Below are 23,054 nucleotides of genomic sequence, written 5' to 3'. Positions count from 1 at the left end.
CTACTGAATTAATTTAGGATGTTTTAAGAAGACTTAGGAAGAAAAGAATTTGATTTCCTATAAAAGACATACTTTTAGTCACCATTTTTACTTTTGAAATTTGTACTTATCTACTGAAAGATTTAAGTGCTGGTGAAATGGATGAAGGGACAGTTTGGGAACAACCTACAGAACCAATGGAAAGGCTATCAGTACGGTCAGAGCAACCCAGGTCATTTGGTTTGCATAAACTCCAGAGTATTCAGATTTTTTAAAATAAGGTTGAAGCACAGTTCTGGTTCTTGTTGGCGCTTCTGCTAGGTGGAAAAGTTCTGTCCCACCAAAGAGGCATGCATTATAAAAGAGGATTAAAGAGGATTTCAAGAAAAGGATGATGTGGGGGTGGGGAATGTCACCCTGCACAGAAAAAAAAAAAATCAACAAAGAGGAAGAGAGAGCCTGCCAGCTGCCCCACTCCATTTCAGGGCGAGAGCCTCCCCAGCTGTTCCCTGCAGGCTCCAATGAGTATCTCTAGCCACTGTTTTGCTCTATTACCGGTCCCTGGTCACCAAATGCCTTCTTCCCATGAAAAAGCTTAATGGTTGGAATAAGGAGACTTGGGCAAGAAGACTCCTGTGCACGTTAGGTGGAATTTAGGTGGATTCACCAAGATGCTTGGGAGATTAAAGGAACTGAGAGATGAGAGCTAGTGACATACCCAGCGCCCTCAGAAACTCTATTTGGAATATTGCCTGTATATCAAGAATTTCTCATTACTGCTCCTAGCACTCTTTTATAGGAAATATATAGATCACATAATTGAAGACATTTTATTTGAAAATGGGGCATTTCCATTGATAATCTATCAGTATATTTTGTCACCCAGCAGTAACGTTGATTTGTTAGTAACTAGCCCCAAGAACAACTAAAATTACTATATCCAATAATTTCTAGATAAAAGCCATAGAATATACCCATAAAAAACAGGTAGGAGAAAGTTTCCTTCTTCTCCATAAAAGAACTTGGAAAAGTGCTAACGTTAATTTGCTGAGGGTAGATGTATAGAGTGCTCTCCTGTGACCACCTACACATCAGCAGCCCTTTTGTTACTTCTGAGATTATTTATTATTGATTCAATTTCTATGGAAACCAATATTATAAAGTGCTGAGTCCATCAGGACTTGCATACTACTTACCATTATTTTTAGACCTTTATTTAATGTTCTATTACAGATTTCATACTTCAAAATTTAGGTCTCTACATGAGATGTAACTTTTCTAGAAATAATCACATTGTTAGTCAGAGATGAATATATGTACTATTGATGGCTGAATATTTTGTTTGCTTCTTGATAATGTAACTATATAAAATGTGTGTAAGGGGGAAGAAGACCACAGTGCAGGTTTTCTGATCCAGCAGACCGGGTAAAAGAGGAATCAGAGTCCTCAGTGGTTTTATGCAGGTCTTTTATTGGGGTTCACCAGGCATACGGCAGGCAGGGGTGCTGGGGGGCCGGGAGGCTGGCAGTCCTCCCAGCCCCCAGCAAGTCTTCACTCTATCTGGGCTCTCCGGCCTTCTCTTGGCTTCTCTTCTGGCTTCTGCTGCTTCTTTCTCGGCTTCTCTTTTGGCTTCTTCTTCGCTTCTGCCAGCGTCCCTGTGACACCGCCCTTAAAAAAAAAAAAAAAAAAAAAAAAAAAAAAAAAAGCACAGTCTTAGCCCAGGTGAATCCCATCTACCTATGCCCACACCCTATTCCAGGTTCCCGCCATCAGGCATGCATTCAGGACCACAAGGATCCATCATTTATCCTGATAGCGGGAGGGCAGAAAAACCTGACATTTTTCCTTACCCTACAATGTGTCATTGCTTTATTTTGGATTAGAGAAACAAAGCAACTTTGTCCAAATGAGAAATTAATTATAATAACCTGAAACAGAAAGTCCTTACCATTAAGATAATTTTGAAAATACTGCACTTATCCAATATTTAGGTCATTTAAATTTGCTTTTTGATGCCTAGTATTTCACTTTACAGTTCTTATAGATATTTATGAAATTTCAGACAGAGAAGCTTCTCTGTATTACCTAGTGAGAGTTTGAAGGTCCAAATTCTTCATTTGGTAATTCTCATTTCATAGTTGGGAAAAATGCAGCACCCACAAGTTAAGTGAGTTCATCCAAGACATTCAATTACTAAACTTGGTGCAGGAGGCCAAGTCTTTAACTCCCAGCAGAATTCCGTAATCTATCCTTGATAATCCTCAGGGGATTCTTTCCCTTGCTCGAGGAAGAATTAGTTATATACCTCTATTGAAGTCACCCACCTGTGACTCAGGTTGGCTTCAATTTTGGAGAACTGTGGTTAGGCTTAAAATGTTACCCTGTTAGTTCCTTAAAGAGCCTTTTGATGAATTTGCTGAAGAGTGACATGGTATAATAGAAAGGCCATGGATTTAGAGTGAGGCAGAGCTGCCTTCGGTAAAATTTGGTTCTGTTTTTAGTGACTTGTGTCACCTAAGGAACAACTAGTGAAATCTGCTAAAAGTGTTTCCCCATAGCTATGCCTAAGATATCATAAAAGGTATATATGATCTACTTGCTATGAGAAATGTTTGATATGCTCCTTCCTTCCCTGTTAAATTGCTTGTTCAATAACTAGGTATCCTCTGGCCTGGAGTCATTTGTGGGCAACAAGTTAATGTGTTTAACTAAAAAACCAGGGTAAATGCCATGGCATTCTGAATCTGATGTCAAATCTCTGAAATGCTGCCCACCTTTTAACTATATTAGCTCATTTAGAACTCATCACAATCTGCATAAGGTAGGTATTATAATTATAACCCATCTTATAGATGAGAAAACTTTATTACAGAGAGATTAATAATTGGGCATATAGCTTGTAAGTGGTGCAGCTAGGGTTTTGCTCAGTTTGACTGCTGTGCTTTTCCACTTAACTGCAAGCTTCTAAATACTTATACTTGGCTAGATCTGGGTTTCTAGATTCATTACTGATAAAAAACCACAGTTGTTCAACCATTATATCTAATTTAAATATTTTCATCAGCTTTCTCCCACCACCCCCTCCAAAAAAAATCCCGTCTTATTAGCAATCACTCCAGTTATCCCCTCTGTCTAGCCCCTGGAAACCACTTATCTACTTTCTGTCTGTATGGATTTGCTTCTTATGGATGTTTAACATAAATGAAATCATACATTATTCAAATTTTTGTGTCTGCATGTGTGTGTAGGACTTTGACATAATGTAGAAGATTCATCCATATCATAGCATGTATCAATACTTTTTATTGTTGTATAATATTTCAAAATATGGATATAAAATATTTAGTTTATTAATCAGTTGATGGACAATTGAATTGTTTACACTTTTTGGCTAACTTGAATAATGTTATTAGCACTTGTGTACAAGTTTTTGGGTGGGCATGTGTTTTCATTTCTCTTGGGTATATATCTATGTGTAGAATTTCTCAGTAATATGATAGCTCTATGTTTTACTTTTTGAGGAATTTTCCAAATGTCCATAGAAGCTATACTATTTTACATTCTTATCATCATTATGTAGGTTCCATTTTTCTACATCTTTGTCAATACTTGTCACTATTGTCTTTTTAATTATAACCAAACTAGTAAGCATGAAAGGACTATTGCATTTTTTTTTTTTAAAGATTTATTTATTTTATTTATACAAGCACTGGGTACAGTCAGAAGCACTGGACGGTGAGAGAATTCACCAGAGCCAGAGCAGGGAGCAGAGCAGGCAGAAGGACCGAAATACACTGCCGAGGGGAGCAGCGGGCAGCAGGAGAGGTCTGCGCGCCATGTGGGACCCTCCTCCGGTGGCCGGGGAGCAGCCGGGAATCGAACCGGTGCTGCAGAGGCTGCAGGCAGCTTTGCAACCCAGCGCTCAACCGCTGCGCAACCGGGGAGGCCCTGCATTTGGTTTTGTTTTTCATTTCCCTGATGCCAAATGATCTTGAATATCCTTTCATGTGCTTTTTGGCTATTTGTGTATCTCTGGTGAAGTGGCTGTCTAATCTTTCACCCATATTCTTATTGGATGATTTGCTTTTTTATTATTGCATTGTAAAATTTCTATACATATTTTAGTTACAAGTCCCTTTCAGATATATAATTTCTAAAAATTTTCACCCATTCAGTAGGTTGTCTTTCTATTTTCTTGATAGTGTCCCCTAACAATCAAAGGTTTTTACTTTGATGATTTCAAATTTACTTCTCTTTTTCCTTGCTTGTGGTTTTTTTTTTCGTATCTAAGAAAACATCATGCAATTTAAGGTTATAAAAATTTACTTGTGTTTCTAAGAGCTTTATCAGCTCAGTTCTTACATTTGAAATCTGTGTTTTTTAAACAATATTAATTTTTAAAAATATTTGACAGAAGTACAAATCTTTTTAGGTTACTTCTATCTCAACCATAAAATTCAGGATGTTCGCATAAGGTTACAGAGCCCTTTAAAATTATTTTAACAGAGTGTTAATTAGAGCTTCCCATTTTTATGTTGTGCTAAGTATTGTTACATCCATTTTCCTTCTCCAGAAGTTAAGAGGGACACCCCTTATTGCAGCAAGACCTAGACTTGTTTGGTTCATAGTATTTTCCCACTGTAAAGTTTTCTTGTCTGAATCACCAGTTATTCTTAAACTTTGAGTGGGACACACTTTAGCATACGTTCCTCTGCTGCCTGGTGCTTGCAATAGACATGTCTCTTGATGCCTGGCATATTGAATGCCATTGGTGCACATTAGAATACCTGTTACTGTGAGTTGGGGCAGATAGAAAGGTTAACATTTTAGAACACTAATCATCTTTTCATGTTTAAATTAAATTGTTTTGAACATGTCATTTGGAGATGTCTTTACTAACGATTAGCATTAAAGTGTGACTATTTCAAAGATTTTTTTAAGGGGTCACAATGACACTGTTGGTTTTTCTATGCATTCTTAGTCTAAATTATTTTTGTTGTTGTTAACCTATGTTGGTCATAATCTTTGAATGTTCATTTGGCATGTGAATTGGGAAAATGGTATTAGAATTGATTGGAAATTTTGAACTCTGATTCTTGGGTGTAGCTCTCACTGAGTAACTCATAATTCTTTGACATCCAAATTCTCCATCTGTAAAACAAGATCATTTGTTTTTCTACTCCAATGATGTAATATAGAGAATATATAAATTAAAGAGGCTTCAATTTTAATGATATTCCTAAATAACAGCTTTCTTCTTTAAGCAAATATTTATATAATATTATTTCATTTTGTTCCAGTACTAAATGTTTTGATGTTCCTATAAAATAAAATGTTACCACTTTTTTATAATTTTAAATTGTCTTAATTGTAACTATAAATGTATGTTCTACTCTGTAAAAATACATTTAAGATCTAGAAAAGGATGTTAAATATGATTTTTTTTTTAATCACAGGGCAACTTAGGTTATGACAATGCATAGATGTAGTCTTAAATTCTTTCTCATAGATTTTGCCAAACATATGTCTAACATTTTGTCTAACCTTGTTTAAAGTATTTTTAAAAATAATGACCATTTACTTTTCTTAAGTCAGCATTCTGTAGAAGAGCGAAAGTGAATGTCAGGGAATTATACTTATTAAGCCTGTTATAACATTCATAACCTATATTGAAAATCTATTTTTTAGAAAATGATTTTTATAAATTAAAATATTAAGCCTGAAAGTCAATGTTTTCTCTTAATTTCCATAACTACTCCAGAATTCCTTAAATGATGACTTTCTTCAGTAAAATATAAAAATACCGATAGATGTAATATCAAATCAAATAGTTTCCTCATCATTTCAGAAAAAAAAAATTCTATGTTTTTTCATCTAAAGTCAGAAATTCAAATGAGGTACACACAACTTGGTTGCCTCATAATTTGCAATGGAAAGCAGGATTATCTCAATATATTTTTAACCAGGGTGGTAGCATACATATGAATACCGGTCTAGAAACTGTTGTATGTTCTACTATATTCAATCCAGAATGTATAAAAATAAGCCTATTTTTAGTGCACACACACATACGCACACACACAATACTAATTGCAATGTACATAAAACCTGTCAAAGCTCCAATTTCCAATATTCCAATGAATATCAAAAGAGTCCAGTATTTCTGACTTTGACAAATTACAGATGAGGTTTTATTCATTAAGAGCGGCTGCTAATGTTTATTTAAATGCAATTTAGTGTTGCATTATTGATTAGCTACTGCAAAATTATCTTACAAGGAGCACGTGTGGCAAGAAGATTTCAGGTTGAGAGCGGATTTATCTAGGGAAGGCCTGTAGGCTTGATTTAGGCCCCAGGACATGAGAGTTTTAATTTATCTGGAAAGAAAGGCCTGGTGGAAGGTTTGCTTTGTTTGCATTTAGACAGCAGATGAAAGGGGTTTTGATGTTGAGCTGGGAGAAAATGGCTGCCACTCTTGTTATTCACGCAGAGAATTCAGCAAAAGAAAAAAAATCTATTACTCAGGCAAGATAAAACAAGTCTTTTCTTACTCTCAAATCATTTTTCAAATCAAATTTGTGGTTCTTGTTATCTTACAAAGAAGAAATAAAAATTTTAAAATGTTACTGATTATCTGAAAATCTTAAAAATATTTTCACATTGCATTTATTTTAGTCACTTTCTATTGTGGTTCTATATACTTTGGTGGGGTCATTGTGTCTGCTTATCTTGCAATGGGATTGTAACTAAAAAAACAACCAATGCTAGACTTAAATATTTTAATGAAAAATGAATAAACCTTCGTATGCTCTCCTTAAAAAGAATTAGTAGATCCAGTATTTAAAGAGAAAGTCTGTTATTCATACTAATACCTGATTGAGTCTTCAAGGAGGACACATTTGTTCCAAGAAGTTAAGATTTTTCTTGCTGATTTATTTTAGCTTGATCACTATGAATATATTAACAAATAAGACAAAGCCATTCAGATTGCGTTTCTAAGTATATATACAAAAGGAACACAAGTCCTAATATTTTTTAAGATAAAAAATATTAATTAAAATGAAGAACATTAGTACTAAGAAAATTTCAGGAAGTTCATAGAGGAAAATACTCATCTCACAGTTTGTGGACATTAACAACATAAACATCTTATATTTCTTACCCAACTGATAATTTATTCCCAATAAGAAGCTGAACTTCATTTGATCAACCCTTTCCATACCAAGTATGGAAAGGAAATTTATAAAGGTAATTTGGGGACTAGAGATTTCTTTATCATTTGAAGCAGGAATACAAATTGGGAGAGTTGATAGTGGAGGTCCGTTATTGGTTTGGTATCCCTGAGAATCTCACAGTAATTACTTTGAATATAGGTCAACCAACCACAAGAATTTAGAAAATGTCTCAACTGATCATTAAAACAAATGAATTGGATTTCAGTATGCAATGATGTGATACCTAAATCTGGACTCTGAAATGTTATCATTCAAAAGACATTTCGACTGGCATACTATTCTACAAAAATCAATTTTCAGAGGCAGCCTTTTGGGTTGATAAGGAAACTTTCTCCATGTGATTTGGGGCCACAAATAGAGTGACAGCAACAAGAATTATGTTTTCCTTTGGGTTTTATACCACTGGAGACACAATGATGATGACTACATATCAATTCTGACAACCTGAAGGTTAATTACTTATCCTATATTTCAAGTCTGCCAGAGTAGGATACTGCTATGCATTTATTTACACAAGTGAAGCGTTTATTGTTTCTTTAACTTCGACTCATTGTAATACAATGCTAATGACTTCATAATTTTGTTTTTACTGTGAAATTCTTAGTTTTGATTTGCCTTTTGGTTAATTTTCTCCTCTGTTTTTTTTTTTTGTTGTTGTTGTTTGTTTGTTTTTGTCAAGGAGTTTCTTGCTATTTTTTCCTCTTCACCTTCGGTTCTTGGCGAACAGCATAACATTTCACTAAACACAAAATAAGAGCAATTAAGCAATAAAGCAAGATAGATATTATGCGGTCTATTTCCAGGCAAACTAGTATGTTGCTCCATCAAAAATATTTAAAAATTGTGATTTGTCATTCTAAAATAAGCTTGGTACAGATAAAATCATTGGAAATATGATGTAAATCAAGAACATTCTCAAAAAGATTTAAGATGCCACAATGAAATGTGATATATTAAATAATTTACAAAATGATTATATATAAAAAAATGTGGCCATGACTATATTTTAGGAATTGATATTTAACATTTTTAAGCTTTCTGAAAGCTTTTTTATATACCAAAATGCTCTAAGTGAAAAAAATGTAAGGAAATTCCAAAGTAAGATTTAAGAGGGAAATTTGGCAGTTCTGAGAAGCATTAGTTAATGCACTCATAACTGAAAATAAATAAAAGGATGACAAAAAAAGACAAGCAAGTGAACCTATTAGGAAATAAAATCTATTTGTTCATCCATTCATTCATTCATTCAACAAATAAATTTCTAAGCATCTACCTACCAAATGTCAGGACAATTCATTCGGGTCTCAAGATATAATAATAAGGCTTCTATTCTAGGTGAGCAGATAGATGTGTGAATTTCAGATACTGGGTTGTGAGTAGATAATGTTTATAAGTCCCAATATTGACACATCTCTTGATTATTGCCCCATTGTTTTTTCTTGTGTTTATTTTTTATAAAATCTCAGCCATTTTGGACCATATTTTTCATTCATTGGTACTTAGAGCTTCTACATTCATTGACTACTTCTATGTACTGGGAGTTTGGAGAATTATTCTGTAGTATTTTCTGTCTGTCAACATACCCCAAGATTTTGGATGGAGACTGTGGATAATTAAAATTTGACATTAAATATGGTCACTTGTGTACCCCCTTAAAAATAAACTCCTGAATCCAAATCTACAGTGGAAAAGTTAATTTTCCCACAAGGGGTAATATGCATAGTGAATAGAAAGAAATAGTCCAAGCTTTCTAAGTCAAATAGTCCTAGGACATAGGATTTTGAAAATTGAAAAAATGGTTAGATGGACAGTGGGTTTCTTAACTCTATTCCACGTTCTTTGACATGAATTAAGATTCCATTTTTTTAATCTTCAAAATTGGATATGAAGAGATTTCAATCCAATGTCTAATAGATCACAAAAGTTACACAGATAATGTACAACCTATTTTTTAAATGTAATTTACTGGGCCTCCCCTGTGGCGCAGCGGTTGAGTGCTGGGTTGCGAAGCTGCCCGCAGCCTCTGTAGTGCCAGTTCGATCCCCGGCTGCTCCCCGGCCACTGGAGGAGGGTCCCACATGGGCGCAGACCTCTCCTGCCTCCCGCTGCTCCCCTCAGCAGTGTACTTCGGTCCTTCTGCCTGCTCTGCTCCCCGCTCTGGCTCTGGTGAATTCTCTCACCCTCCCGCGCTTCTGACTGTACCCAGTGCTTGTATAAATAAATAAATAAAAATAAATCTTTAAAAAAAAAAATAAAATAATAAATGTAATTTACTTAGCAATGTCTACTTTCTCAATGACAAAAAGATTGGGAGATGTAACAAGCAAGATGAAATATTTGAACTTCTTGGAATGAAAACTTTGTGTAAGACTTATTCTTTATATCATTATTTTCTTTTATTTCTGTATTTCTGTTCAATTAATTAATGTGGTCACTAAGTACTTTGTATCACATAGAATTACTAAAATGAACTTTCTTGCAATTTTCACTGAAGTCACTCTTTTTGGTTGCCACTATCAGTTTTGTTGTTCTCTTTGCAGGGCCCAGAGCAAGAGTACAAATGGAGGCCCACATGCCATGTGAATGAACATAGGAACCTTTAAATTAATTTAACACATTCATATATAAAACTTTCTATCCTATTCTCTGGGAAAATACACCTCCAAAGGGAAATGGAAGGCCTTGTTTAAATTCAGAATTCCCAGACTCCCTAATGATATGCGTTGACATGGAGAATGTCTCTTGACCGTCAGTCCCCACGTTCTCACCCCTTTATGTTCTCGCTGCATCTAACATGTACATAGGTGATACCCCAGTCTAACCTGTTAAGCTCTATCCATGCCCACCCACATGACCCCTGCCAATGGACACCTCTTGACTACTCCTCAGGTTTATATGTAGCATGGTTTGCTTTGATTCAGTCATGTACCAGACACACACAGGGATATTTCGGAATGTGAGTGTTTGGGATAGAGTGCCTTCTCTAGCGTCGTGGGTCCTTTTGGTCCCAGGAACTCTGGTCCTGCCTGTTTAGGAGTGCCAGAGTGGGGCCTTCCAAAGTCTGTCCAGATAGAAGACTGACATTGCGCATCACCATTTTCATAAATTTCATTTTTTTTATCTGTTGAATAACATTATCTTCCAAATTCAGTTATCTGGTAGTATCATTTGCATTGTACTGTTATTGAACATGAGGCTTGATGTTGACATGTAAGGGTTGAAACCTAAATATTGATGCAGTGGCAAGGGACTACATCAGCAAGGCATGGGACAGGTTCTCTGTTGATTTGAGAGACCAATAACAGAGAGTCCTGGAGCCCTTGGTGGCTTTTTCAGACTTTTAATGACTTTCTACACTAAATATAGTGAAGTAACCAGGCACAGGGCCAGCAGGGGGGCCAGAGCAGGCAGCCTCCTGGCCTCCAGCGAATCTTTGCTCTGATCTCTCTGTGGCGTTGTCTCATGGTCTCTTCCTCTCATAGCCATTCCCTGCTGCTCTCCCCTACGCCTGTTCTCTGTGTGATGCCACCCTTATATCAGTGTCTTGGCTCAGCTGTGCCTACTTACGCATGCCCACACTACACTTCAGGTGTCCACCATCAGGCACGTGTAACCCTAGCCCATGCTCCTAAGTGTCTCCTGCATCAAAGGATACAGGTGATATAAAATCCTGACTATTTCACTTACCTGCAGTAGAATAGCTGAGTCTTAAGGTGTATGCCTTTCTGACTTTACCTTATAATGTAAAATTGTTTTCCAAAGTGTATGTATCAGTTTATACTCCTTTCAGTAGTGTTCCTGCTAGACCACAGCCCAGCAAATATGACAATATGCTTCAGTTTTGCCACACTGATGGGTGTGAAATAGAATCTTGTTATAGTTTGAATTGCTTTTCCTTAATTACTGAGATTAACATGTTTTTGTGTGTTTATTGGACATTTCCTTATTCAGTAAGGTGCCCACTCACATCTTTTGCTCATTTCCTATTGGGCTGCTTGCATTATTCTTACTGATTTATGAGAGATGTTTCAGGGATTGCATGTACCTGTTGTTCACATACATGATTGGTTATATAGTGCACAAAACAGCACGTCTAAAGTCACACTGTTCACAATTGAACCACATTATTAAGTTATATGCAGGTGTGAGGTAGGGCCTCTGCTACAGGCTTGCCTGGTTCTTTATGACAGCAGATGAGAAATCAGGTCATGAAGTCCATGTGTGGGGATCAGAAACAAGCCTTTATTATGAGGCCACAGGAGATACACAGGCAGCAGCAGCCTCCCTAGGCTCTGGCTGGCAGAAGTGGCCCCTTACCCTGTGAGTGGCCAGTGAGTGGTCACAAGAGGCCATAAGAACCCCCCATTCACCTCCAAGAACCCTATTAGCTTTTATATGATTTATAGACAAATCCAGCACAGGGCCAAGTTTAAGACTGATTTACTGAAGTATAGTTCATGCTTGTGAACTATCATCAAGATCACATTATTATTTACTGCTGTCAGTACATGTGGACTACATCTCAAGGCTACATGTTATCTACTTGGCCACCTGTGCTGAAGGATCACAGGAAAAAACAGCTTGAAAAATGTTGAGAATACTATGCTTTCCCATGGATCCTACAGGGAGATAGTCTATTCCTCCAAAATCCTACTTGGGTACACAAAACCACACATCACCATTTATGCACTGTGGAAAGCAAACACTGATCCATTTACTGAGATCTGGGCTTCCCTTAAAGGCACTTTTCTCCCTCGTCTTCAAAATTGGAAGATTCATTAATGCCTATGCCTAAAATGGCCGCCTTTGCTAAGGAGGTGGATAGGGGATGGGAAGCCTATGAGCTCGTAAATGTAAACCCAGAATCTGGAGGAAGATAGGGTATGAGTGTGCATATATTTGTGCCATGACTGGAGGTCCCAATACCCCCTCCTCAGACATCAGGTGCTGGTCACAAACCCAAATTGTTATCTGTGCTTCTGGCCCAAATTGTTATCTGTGCTTCTGACCCACTGGCTATAAATCAGAGATTTATAGATCAGAACACCCACCTCAGATTGAATTAATTTGCCAGCATGACTGACAAACTCAGGAGAACTGTTTATGCACTAGATCACTGATTAATTACAAAGGATATGAAAAGATAAGAATCAACAGCCAGATGACAGAGATGCATAGGGCAAGGAATGGGAAAAATGGCATGGAGTTTCCTTGTCTTTGCCAGGCACATCATTCTCTACCAAACCTTCATAAGTTCATGAACCCAGAAGCCCCCTCCTCATGGGTTTTTATGGGGGCTCATTACATAGGTATGACTGATGAACTGATTGGCTATTGGTAACTGAACTCAACCATCAGCCCCTCCCTGGATGGACTGAAAGTCCCACCCACTAGTCACATTAGTTTTCTTGACAATCAGCACTTTTCCTCAAGTGTTTTCTCTAAGTTAGTTTCATTAACCTAACAAGAGATATTTTTAACACCCTTCACACTTAGGTAAGGGATTTGGGAGGACTGTGAGATAGGAATTGAGGATGAAGACCAAATATACATTTCTTATAAGTCACAATATCAGCTTAACCTATACAAGATACTTAACTCATTAATTTTCAGTTTTTCATGTAGGCCTATAGATATGCCTTAAGGTACCACTTTAGCTGTATCCCATCAGCTTTTCACATGATTTTCAATATTACTTTAGTTCAAAATGATTTCTAAATACTTACTTGATTTGAGCCATCCCCTAATTAGAAATGTGTTTACATCCAAGCTCTTAAAAATCTTATATTATCTTTTGGTTATTGATTTCGAATTTATTTGTTCTGTAGTGGGAGGAAGTGATGTGCATACTAACTTCTTAAAATATTTAAAAAATTTATTTTATGACCCACCTTTTAACTAATTTTCACAAATGTGGCATGTGTACAAGACTGTATATTCTAGTTTTGGATAAACCATTCTCTATATGGCCATTAAATATATCATATTAATTAATTCATTTAGACTTTTTACATACTTAATACTCTCCTTGAACTATTGGCTACTTAAAAAGTTGCATTAAAACCTTTCAATATGCTGATAGATCTGTTCACTTATTACTGACAATATTGTCAGTTTCACTTTTTTATTTTATGTTTGGTTATTTTAGGTACTTTTGACAAGCTGTTTGCCTTATTGGCAATTCATTTTCCACTTTTTTTGTATCTTCATTTTTAGGTAGGTATTTTGAAAGTGACATGTGGTTGGATTTTCAGAAATCCAGCCTTACTGTCTTTGTTTTTTAACCAAGATATATAGTCTGTTTCTTAGATTAATATTTATTTATTTCTATTATTATTTTGACTTTCTATTTGAATTTCATCTGTGTTCCCTTTTCTCCTGCCTTCTTTTACATTTATGACATTTTCCTCAACCAAATGTTCTCCTCTTTTATTAATTCTGTTATTCATTCTATTTGCATTTTAAAATTTTCCTAGATATTTTATATTTATTATTTTTAAATCAATGCATAAAAATAACATCTCTTCCCATGGACAGCATGCAATCTCTTCCACAAGATACCCTTTCCAGCCATTTCTGATGGGTATTGATAGGGCAGATATTGCTGCATGAGCGCAGCATTCTTTGTGAGGAAACTCAGATGCAACCTGCCTCACTATCCTTAACCCTGGTTTCCAAGCAGCCTCCCTATATTTATTTGGCACAGAACATGGAGACTGGTGCTCTTTGCCCAAGGACATCTTGGGGAGACCCACGAGGGCAGGGCTGTAGCACAGACAGACATGGTTATGGTCAGAGAAGACAAATGAGGTTCTAGTCCTGGCAAGTCAGGACCTTTGAGGACCTACATGTACCAAATGAGGATCATACTGCACATTTTATTGGGAGAAACAATTGCTGAAAGAAAAAGTCAGATGAGAAAATATTAGTCTTGGTTTTGGAGCTGTCATGTGTGAACTTCAGAATAGACCAAAAGACAGTTAATAAAATAAGCAAAACTAGCTCTTTAACTCTCCACTATTTTGAAGAGGAAATTTCATCCTCATAACATACACTAGTGTTATGTTTTAATTGTATAATTTAAATCAATTGTTTTCTCTACAGTTAATATTAGTTTAAATATATTTGCAATTTTACCAATTTTTTTTTGTTGTTGTTTTCCTCTCATTACATCTCACACTACCTTCTGGACCCTGTCTATTACTATACCCTTTGTAATTTTTATTAGAAAAAGTTTGCCCATTGAATGCTCATTCAGAGATAGATATGTTTTCTATTTAAAAATACATATTTTGCCATAATTTTTGAAATAGACTTTTGCTGGGTGCAGAATTTTAAGTTTACTGAAAACATTGAAGTGAACTTTTGTTTTAGTTTTCTATTTCTCTGCAACAGATTACCATAAATATAGCAGCTAGAACAACCACCATTTCCAGTTCCACTAGGTCAGAGATTGGCATGGTATGACAGGTTATTTTGATCAGGATATGTAAAGACTGAAATCAAGGTGTTGACTAGTCTAAATTTTCTTCTGGATCTTCTGGGAAAAATTCGAATTCTTGTTATTTTTTGTGTGTGTGTGAAGTGACTCCAAAATCTAAGGTATTCATGCTCATAACTACTTATAATAGTGTAACAGTGTTTCTCTCTTTCTCTCTCTCTTTCTCTCTCTCTGTCTTTCCCCTTCCTTCCCTCTTTCCCTCCATCCCTCCTCCCTAGCCATGTCCTTTGATGCCTTTTTCCTTTGGGTATTTGTAATTATTATATTGAAGGTTAATTCTGTCAGGGGAAGTTAACTATTTTTTTTTTTTATATTTTTGTGGGCATTATCAACACTGCATATCTTTAAACTTATTATTGACTTGACAGTTGTTTTAACACTGGTTTAGTGGAGGTTATGGTTGCAGACCCAAATGGCTGTCTTATGATCACAAATTCTTAAGGGGAATAATTTCCCCTACATTTACATTTGAGATTCAAATTTTAAGACAGTATTTCCTAGTGGATGACTGTAGGGGAGTATTTCTGGATTATCTTTATTTTGAGGTCATAACCTTTGGAGACCAACTTTTTTTTTTTTTAAAGATTTATTTATTTATTTATTTACACAAGCACTGGGTACAGTCAGAAGCGTGGGAGGGTGAGAGAATTCACCAGAGCCAGAGCGGGCAACAGAACAGGCAGAAGGACCCAAGTACACTGCCAAGGGGAGCAGTGGGCGGCAGGAGAGGTCTGCGTGCCATGTGGGACTCTCCTCTGGTGGCCGGGGATCGAACTGGCGCTGCAGAGGCTGCGGGCAGCTTCGCAACCCAGTGCTCAACCGCTGCGCCACCGGGGAGGCCCTGGAGACCAACTTTTTAAGGGAAGTAGAAGTGCTTCTTTCAGATTCTGGTTCTTGAGCTTTATTGATTCTGGTTCAGAGCTTTATTCTTTGTCCCAGAAATCCTGAGAAATTAGAAAATCAAATTCAAATTTAGTAGATTTTGTAAAACTTTCTTATTCTCTGGGGTCATGTAATTTTTAAATTTTTGATTATGTCTTAGCATCTTGCTAGTTCATCAGTACATTTAACAAGTTTTAAAAATATGTTTTATTCAGAATTTCATTGTTTCCAATAATAGATTTAATAAATTATTAAATCTGTCACACTGCTAGAATAGAAATTCTTTTTCTTTAAAGATTTATTTATTTTTGCATACAAGAGCTGGGGTACAGGCCAGGGATGCAGGGGGTGAGAGGATTAACCAGAGACAAAGTGGGGAGCAGAACAGGCAGATCTACTGAAATAAGTGCTGAGTGGAGTAGTGGGTGAGGCAGAAGAGGTCTGCTGTGCCATGTGGGTCACCTTCCTGCCCAGGAATCGAACTTGTGCTGCAGTGGCTGTGGATTAGCTTCATAGTGCCGTGTCTTAACCCCTTGTGCCACCAGGGAGGCCCCTTATAGAATAGAAATTATTTAAAATGTGTCTGTAATATGTTTACTGGCTAAAAACTGAGAGAACAGAATATTTTATTGAGATTTTTACTATGTCTAAGCCTTAGGAATAAAATGGCTATTAAGTGAAATTAAAATGATTCTTATTCTTACAGATTCACTAATTTAAAGGGTAGTTTAATGAATAAAATAGTCTAATCAAGTAATGAAATAAAAGTTAATGACCTTCTCCTACTTCTACTAGTTATTCAGATAGAACTTTCCTATGCAGGTATTTTCTGATTCTTTAAAAGTTCATATTACACTATTTAGCTTTTGTGAAAGACCTATATTAGTGCTTACTTTTGCTAACTGAAAGAAATTCATAGAGGAGTTTTCAGTTTTATGACAGGTGAAAATAGTGTCAGCATGTGCTTTGCAGCAGCCTTACCAGAGGCTGGGCAAGCCCAGCAGCCACGAGAGTGACAACTATTTCTATTGATGTGTGTTTATTAATCCTGCTCTTAGTATCTGTTAGTGTTGATTTGACATGAGTTGGTAGGTTATTTGGGGGATCTGAAATGCTCAAATATTTTTCCATATATGTTGTATCTTTGCTTTATGCCATTTCAGCTGAGGAAATGTTTCTAGGAATGCTAACTGTCAGAGAGCTGAGACAACTTGTATTCCTCTTTGTATTTCATTTACCCTTTCTTATATTTGTTATCTTACCATATGTACAGTTCTGTACATTTCAGAACTTGGAGCAGATAATAATATCGTGTTTGCACCTACCACCTTCTTTGCTCCTGTTCCTAAGACAAGATAAAATGAACTTGAAAGAGATGTTGGAAAAGTCAAAGAATTCCAGGACATAGTTGACCTTTTGGTGGTGGGACAGCGAGTCAAAGAAAAGAAGACACTTTTCATGTCGAGACCTATGCTGATATTTTGAAGGTAGCCCCTTACTGTTGGTTCTGGTCACTGAGAGCTGATGTCCTGATTTTGAAGTGTCTGTTCTGATTGGTAGGTTTTTGTGCAGTTCGAGGTGTTGAGTATTTTGAACATCATTCCTGACTGTGTGTAGCTGAGATCCATCTTCACCACTCTATACATCCCTACGATCCAACATCAACAGAAGAGAACACACTCTACTCTTCCTGGCTCAGTAGCGTATGTCAACATTTGAGAGGATCAGAACATCTCTTCCCCTCTCGTAAAGAACAAGATTCATCTAAGACCTGAAATAGGTTATGCTTAACATCGATCTAGTTCTCAGCAGGGAACAGGGCAGAGAGTCTTATTTATGAGTGTGCCCTTCAGGAAAGCTGGTTTATCTCTGGACTTCCTGACCTGACTTAGACAAAATGTCATAGTGGTCTTCTGCTTTTTCATTTACCTCCTGTACTGACCCCTATTTTCCTGGACCACACCAGGTAGGACCTACTGCTTCACTACTCCTGATCTGGTTCTTCAGTCCCTTAACCCTCACTCTTCTCATCTCAGAGTCAGAAAGAATATTCTGCAGGCCCCTTTGTTCTGAGTTCCTGGATCTGTATTTTGAAATAAGGTGTCTTGCTCCTCAACTTTGTTTTAACTTCCATGCTTTTATTCAGGCCATCTGCACTCTACTCCAGATTTAACTGCTGTATTTATTTATTTATTTATTTCATATGCCAGATTTTAAAGTAGAAAGATCTAAGGTAACACTGTGTCTAGTTTAGAATTCATGTGGGCAAAGTGTGTTTGGGGGAAAGTTTAACATGCACCTTATAGTATTCTATGTACTACATCAGAGGGTAATACTTTATCTAAATTCTCAACACTTCTAATTAGTTGATAAGTATGAAGAACAATTGTCACATTAAAAAAATCCTTCCCTAAAAGGCAATATCCTGAAAAAATCAAACTTGCAAGCTGTAGATTTATATCTGTTTAGCATTTTAAATTCCCACCAAGCATATATTAGTTGGTCATATGATCAAGAAATCAAAATTGGGCATTAAAGGCAGCAATTTTTTCAAAACTATGTATTTAACAGATGTTCATTTCTCATAGTTGGATATATACTTGAACTGCTATAATGTTTTATCCCTAGGTAGTTCAGGAATGCATTACTCATTTTATCTTTTGAGGTATGAAAAACCATTTGTGGAAGAATAAACAGTTTGGGAAGATGTGAAGAATTATGTAGGAATAACAGAGTATGTCAGTGTTGAGTAGTGAGAAAGGAAATGTAATATACTGTCAAGATACAGTGTTTCTGAAAATGATAGAAGGTCAGCATTTTATATTCCAGTAAAATCTTGCAACAAAACCAGGACTTCCTAACTCTGGTTGTGTTACAGGGCAGCCCCGATATAAAATGGGTTGCCTGACTGGGGGTCCCCACCTGCGCACTTAAAAGGGACTTATTAATTCTCCACTGCAGGCACACACAAAAGATTAATAAAAAGTTTATTTACAAGGGAAGGGGAAATGAGGAAATGTACAACTCAGGGAGAAAATAGGGAAATAAAGTCTTAAATGTGTCCTACCTGATCCACCGACCTGGAAACCCAATGGCACTCTGAGAGCTGGCCGAGAGCTAAGAGCTGGCAGAGAGTCAAAAGGAGACCCCACCAAGGCCCACGTGTCTTGTTTTATACCAAACCTGGCTGCTTAACTCCACCCTCAGGTTCCAGCAACCTTCCCTTTGGTTGTGATGGGATTTGTCTTTCCCAGTGTCCTGATGGCTTTGGTCTGGAGTGGGGGTGGAGTCCACAAAGCCTGCATGGAATTAGCTTAGGACATCCTTTCCCCCTAACAGTTGGTTACACAGTTACTGACCAAATACAGGATTTGCTGGGCCTCTACATCTTGATGCCTGTTTTCAGTATTCTCCCTTAAGTTGTGCCAAAATCCACCTCTTTGTAACTAACCTACAATTTAACTAACTTGTCTTCTATTATAATATTTACTGAGCATCAGTTGTATAAGGTTGTACATTCAGATGTTATGGCTATAAAAGTGAATAAAACACAGTCCCTTTTTTGGAAAATCTCATAGTCTAGGTGGGGAGACAGATATAGAAACAATAATTAGAGTGGAGGAATAAGTACTAATAGAGGTATTCACAACAGCATTGTGTGAGTGGAGTTCTTTGAGCTGTTCCTCATATGATGTGGTTTCTAGGCCCTTTATCATCATAATAAAAGACTTCTAGTAAAGGCTGAAGAGATCTTACAAATTGCCTTCTTATGTAAGGTGACTGTTCTGAGGCATTCAGTTATATTAAGTATGGCAATAATTAGGACTCAGCTACACGATGGTTTTAGAAAGATGGTTTTCGATAAAAGAAGGTAGTAAATATTTCAGTCAGTCCTGGATTATCCATGTACCGGTAAGAATATGTGTTTGTATAAATGTGAATTTAAACAGTAGTATGACTCACTGGCTCTCAGAAATAAGTTAGCGATGAAATTTGTCAATTTGGAATAAATTTTCAATTTTATTAATAATAATGCATTACCTATATTCAGTGCTTTATAATTTTGAAAATGTTTCCAGTTACATTGATTCTTTTTAATTCTAGTTACTTCTTTATATGCTTTGACCTATGATTAATAGTTCAGAAGTTTACCTGGATTCATAATGTCTCTTTTGTTAAATAGATCTGAAAAAATAGTATATTTTCCATTACTCCTTTTGTTAGGGGGAAAAGGATGTCCTAAAGCTAATTCCATACAGGCTTTGTGGACTCCAACCCCACCCCAGGCCAAAGCCAAAGACACTGGGAACTCCAAATCCCATCACCACCAAAGGGAAGGGGCTGGGACCTGAGGGTGGGGTTAAACAGCCAAGTTGGTATAAAGGCAGACACGTGGGCTTTGGGGGATCCCCATTTTGGCTCTCCACCAGCTAGCAGCGTCGGGCCAGCTCTGAGAGTGACTTTGGGTTTCCAGGTCGTCGGATCGGGTAGGACGCATTAAAGACTTTATTTTCCTATTTTCTCCCTGAGTTGAACATTTTCCTTATTTCCTTTTCCCTTGTTAATAAACCTTTTATTAACCTTTTGTGTGTGCCTGTAGTGGAGTATTAAGCGCGCAGGTGAGGACCCACAGCCAGGGACCCGTTCAATATCGGGGCTGTCCTATAACACTTTCATTTTAACTAGGTAAAGGTGTCTTAGTATTTGGATCTGAATTCAGTGTAACTTTTAGAATATTATTTGATTGATTATGTGGTGTGTCTTATCAACAAAAAATAAGGGCTTCCAAATTGTGCAGGTGATTTTTTTTTCACAGTTTTACTTTGTTAAGTATTTTTAACACAGGCGCTTTGACAATAGTTGGAACTTTCTGTAAGGTCTCTTGTTTATGTTCATATTGTGTGCATTTTTCTGAAAATGTCACCCAGAGGATTTATCTCTCATGAGAGGCTGTGTACCTGTAAAAGTTTGCAAATCCTTTAGTGCTAGAAATTCATGCATCCATACTAAATGACAGTATTTCCAAAGCCATGAACATGCTTTATGTTCTTCATTATGCCCTGTCATCCTTGCCATAAATAGTGTAATAAATTACTTCAAAAATGGATGCTCCTAGAAGGGATTAGATAATAAAGGTCATGTTTGTGCATCACTTTATGGTTTCAAAATGTATTCAAATGTAATCTGTCATTGAATCCTTAAAATTTATGTGAAAATATTGTCCCCATTTTACAGAAGAAGGATGACTGTTCAAACATACACGGTTTAGAACTCATGGAACGTAGATTCAGATGAGATATTCAGAGCTAAATATCCTTTTCCAGAGAAAAATGCATACTAAAATTTTGTTTGATTAGTTTTTGTATTAATTATTTAAATAGGGAGTGTCTAGACCTTACCTTGCTTTAAGGAAAAATCCCAGCACAATGAACTAAGAACTCAAACAAACCATGGCACCTCTCAGGGCCTTGGCTTTCTCACATGTAAAATGAGGTGATAGACTTACATCACACTGTGATTCCTTCCAGCTCCCACCCTCCCTGTGTCTTTGTCAAAGCATGGCCCCAAGCCTCTTCTCAGGAGTGCTGATCCAGTCATTCATTCTCTCACTCTGTAGGTTGGCCTCTTCCCATCAGCTGCAGGAGTGCCCCCAGGCTCTGCACTGTTTTGCAGGTGATCCTTAAAGGGTTTCTTCCTGTGGTGAGGACCCCATCTTGGTTAATCTTACAAAACAGTTTACTGTGGCTGCGGTTTTCTCTTCAATCATGTCTTGCCTGGAGGAATTGTGTTAATCATTGCTTGAACTCTGTACGCTGCCTGTGTTCTAAGATATTGTCTTAGATTTCCTATATTATCATGTGATATAGAGGATGTAAGTCACTTTTAGATTTGGTCTTGTATTTCTTTGCATGACTGAGCCTTCTGATGTTGACGCTGACAAGCTTTATTTATTTATTTAAAGATTTAAAAAAAATATTTATGCATACAAGAACTGGGGTACAGGTCAGAGTTGTGGGGAGTGAGAGTATTCACTAGAGACAGAGTGGGGAACAGAACAGGTGGATTGACTGAAATACACTGCTGAGGGGAACAGCAGGCAAATCAGAAGTCTGCTGCACTATGTGGGTAGCTCCCTGGGGATTGAACTTGTGCTGCAGAGGCCATGGATAGCTTCATAGGTTGCATCTTAACCCCTTGTGCCACCAGGGGGACCATGACACTGACGAGGTTTTTATTTATTTATTTATTTATTTTGGTGGGACCCTCGCCGTGGCCAGGGAACGAATCGGCTCTGCAGAGGCTGCAGGCAGCCTCGCAGCCCAGCACTCAACCGCTGCACCACCAGGGAAGGCCTGACACCGACGAGCTTTAAATAAAAACTAGTTTTCTGTGGTAATTACATAATATCAAATATGTGATAAATGGCCCTCCTTACCTTTCCCCAACCTTGTGCCCCAAAGTTTTTCCCTTGTTTGATATGATTCAAATGCTTCTAAAGTCAATTTTGGTGAGGTGTTGGGTTTGGAGAGTGGGGTCCTTGGGTTAACTCTGGGAAAAGTTTCACTAGAGCTCCCCTTTCAGCAGTATACATGCGGCTAGTTTCTCCATGAGACAGAGACAATAGTTATATCCAAAAGGACAGGTTTATAATAAAAAGGGAGAGAAGAATGGACACTTGCATAGACACAGTGGGCAGAAAGAGCTGCCCTCAAAAGGGACAAGTTTGCTAAGGAGATGCCTGCATTGGCACAAGTGGGCAGAAGGACTGCTGCCTCTTGCTGGTGCAGAAATTGCACTGATATGATCTTCTCTTTGGGAGGGGCTCATTCCTTTGTGGTATTGTTAAATTTTGTTCATTTAAGCACTTCTAAGTTGTGACTGGGTTGATTTGTAAGGACCTGTGATTCTCTACAATGGGCCTCAATCTCATATCCCCACCTCTGGTCTGCACCTTGTACTACTTTCTTTAGCATTTCTACTTCTGTTAACTTTGAAATTGGTTGCACATGATGGAGGACAAGAATAGGGGGAAAAAAAAAAAAAACTAAAAAAGGAGACACCACAAGACCAGTAACCTGGCTCACACCGGAGGTGGGGGCAGAAGAGATTAGCATAACCATTGACACAGTTGTGGAAACTAGTATCCTGAGGCTTGGACAAAACTAGTATCCTGAAGCATAGATGGTACTGGTATCCTGAGGCACAGATGCCTAGATTACAAAGTATAACATTCAAGCAGGTATCAATCAGACTCCTGTCTAGAGCACAGGCCCAAGGGTAAAGATATAGAAATTGAGCCCAATAGACCCCAAAGGTAAAAGATATGGGGATTGAGCCCATTGTAGAATCTCCAGGTTCCTTTCAAATTCTACATAGTTATCCAAAATTAGCAACCAACTGACACTCACAAGGAGTGAGCCCCTCCCAAACAAAAGATTATATCTGTGCAGTCTCTG

General features: G+C 37.3%; 1 long non-coding RNA gene across 1 annotated transcript in view; it reads right to left on the bottom strand.

The window, feature by feature from the left end:
* Positions 1-1,435: 1,435 nt before the first annotated feature.
* The window catches only part of LOC129145301 (uncharacterized), a 164,274-nt gene continuing 142,655 nt past the window's right edge, over positions 1,436-23,054 (bottom strand). The window contains exon 3 of the long non-coding RNA XR_008550647.1: positions 1,436-1,647. This is a non-coding gene — a long non-coding RNA (uncharacterized LOC129145301). The remainder of the gene's footprint in view (positions 1,648-23,054) is intronic.

The sequence above is a fragment of the Talpa occidentalis genome, unplaced genomic scaffold (assembly GCF_014898055.3).
Source record: "Talpa occidentalis isolate TD23 unplaced genomic scaffold, MPIMG_talOcc4v2.1, whole genome shotgun sequence".
NCBI lineage: Eukaryota > Metazoa > Chordata > Mammalia > Eulipotyphla > Talpidae > Talpa > Talpa occidentalis.
This window is presented reverse-complemented; position numbering and strand designations above follow the sequence as displayed.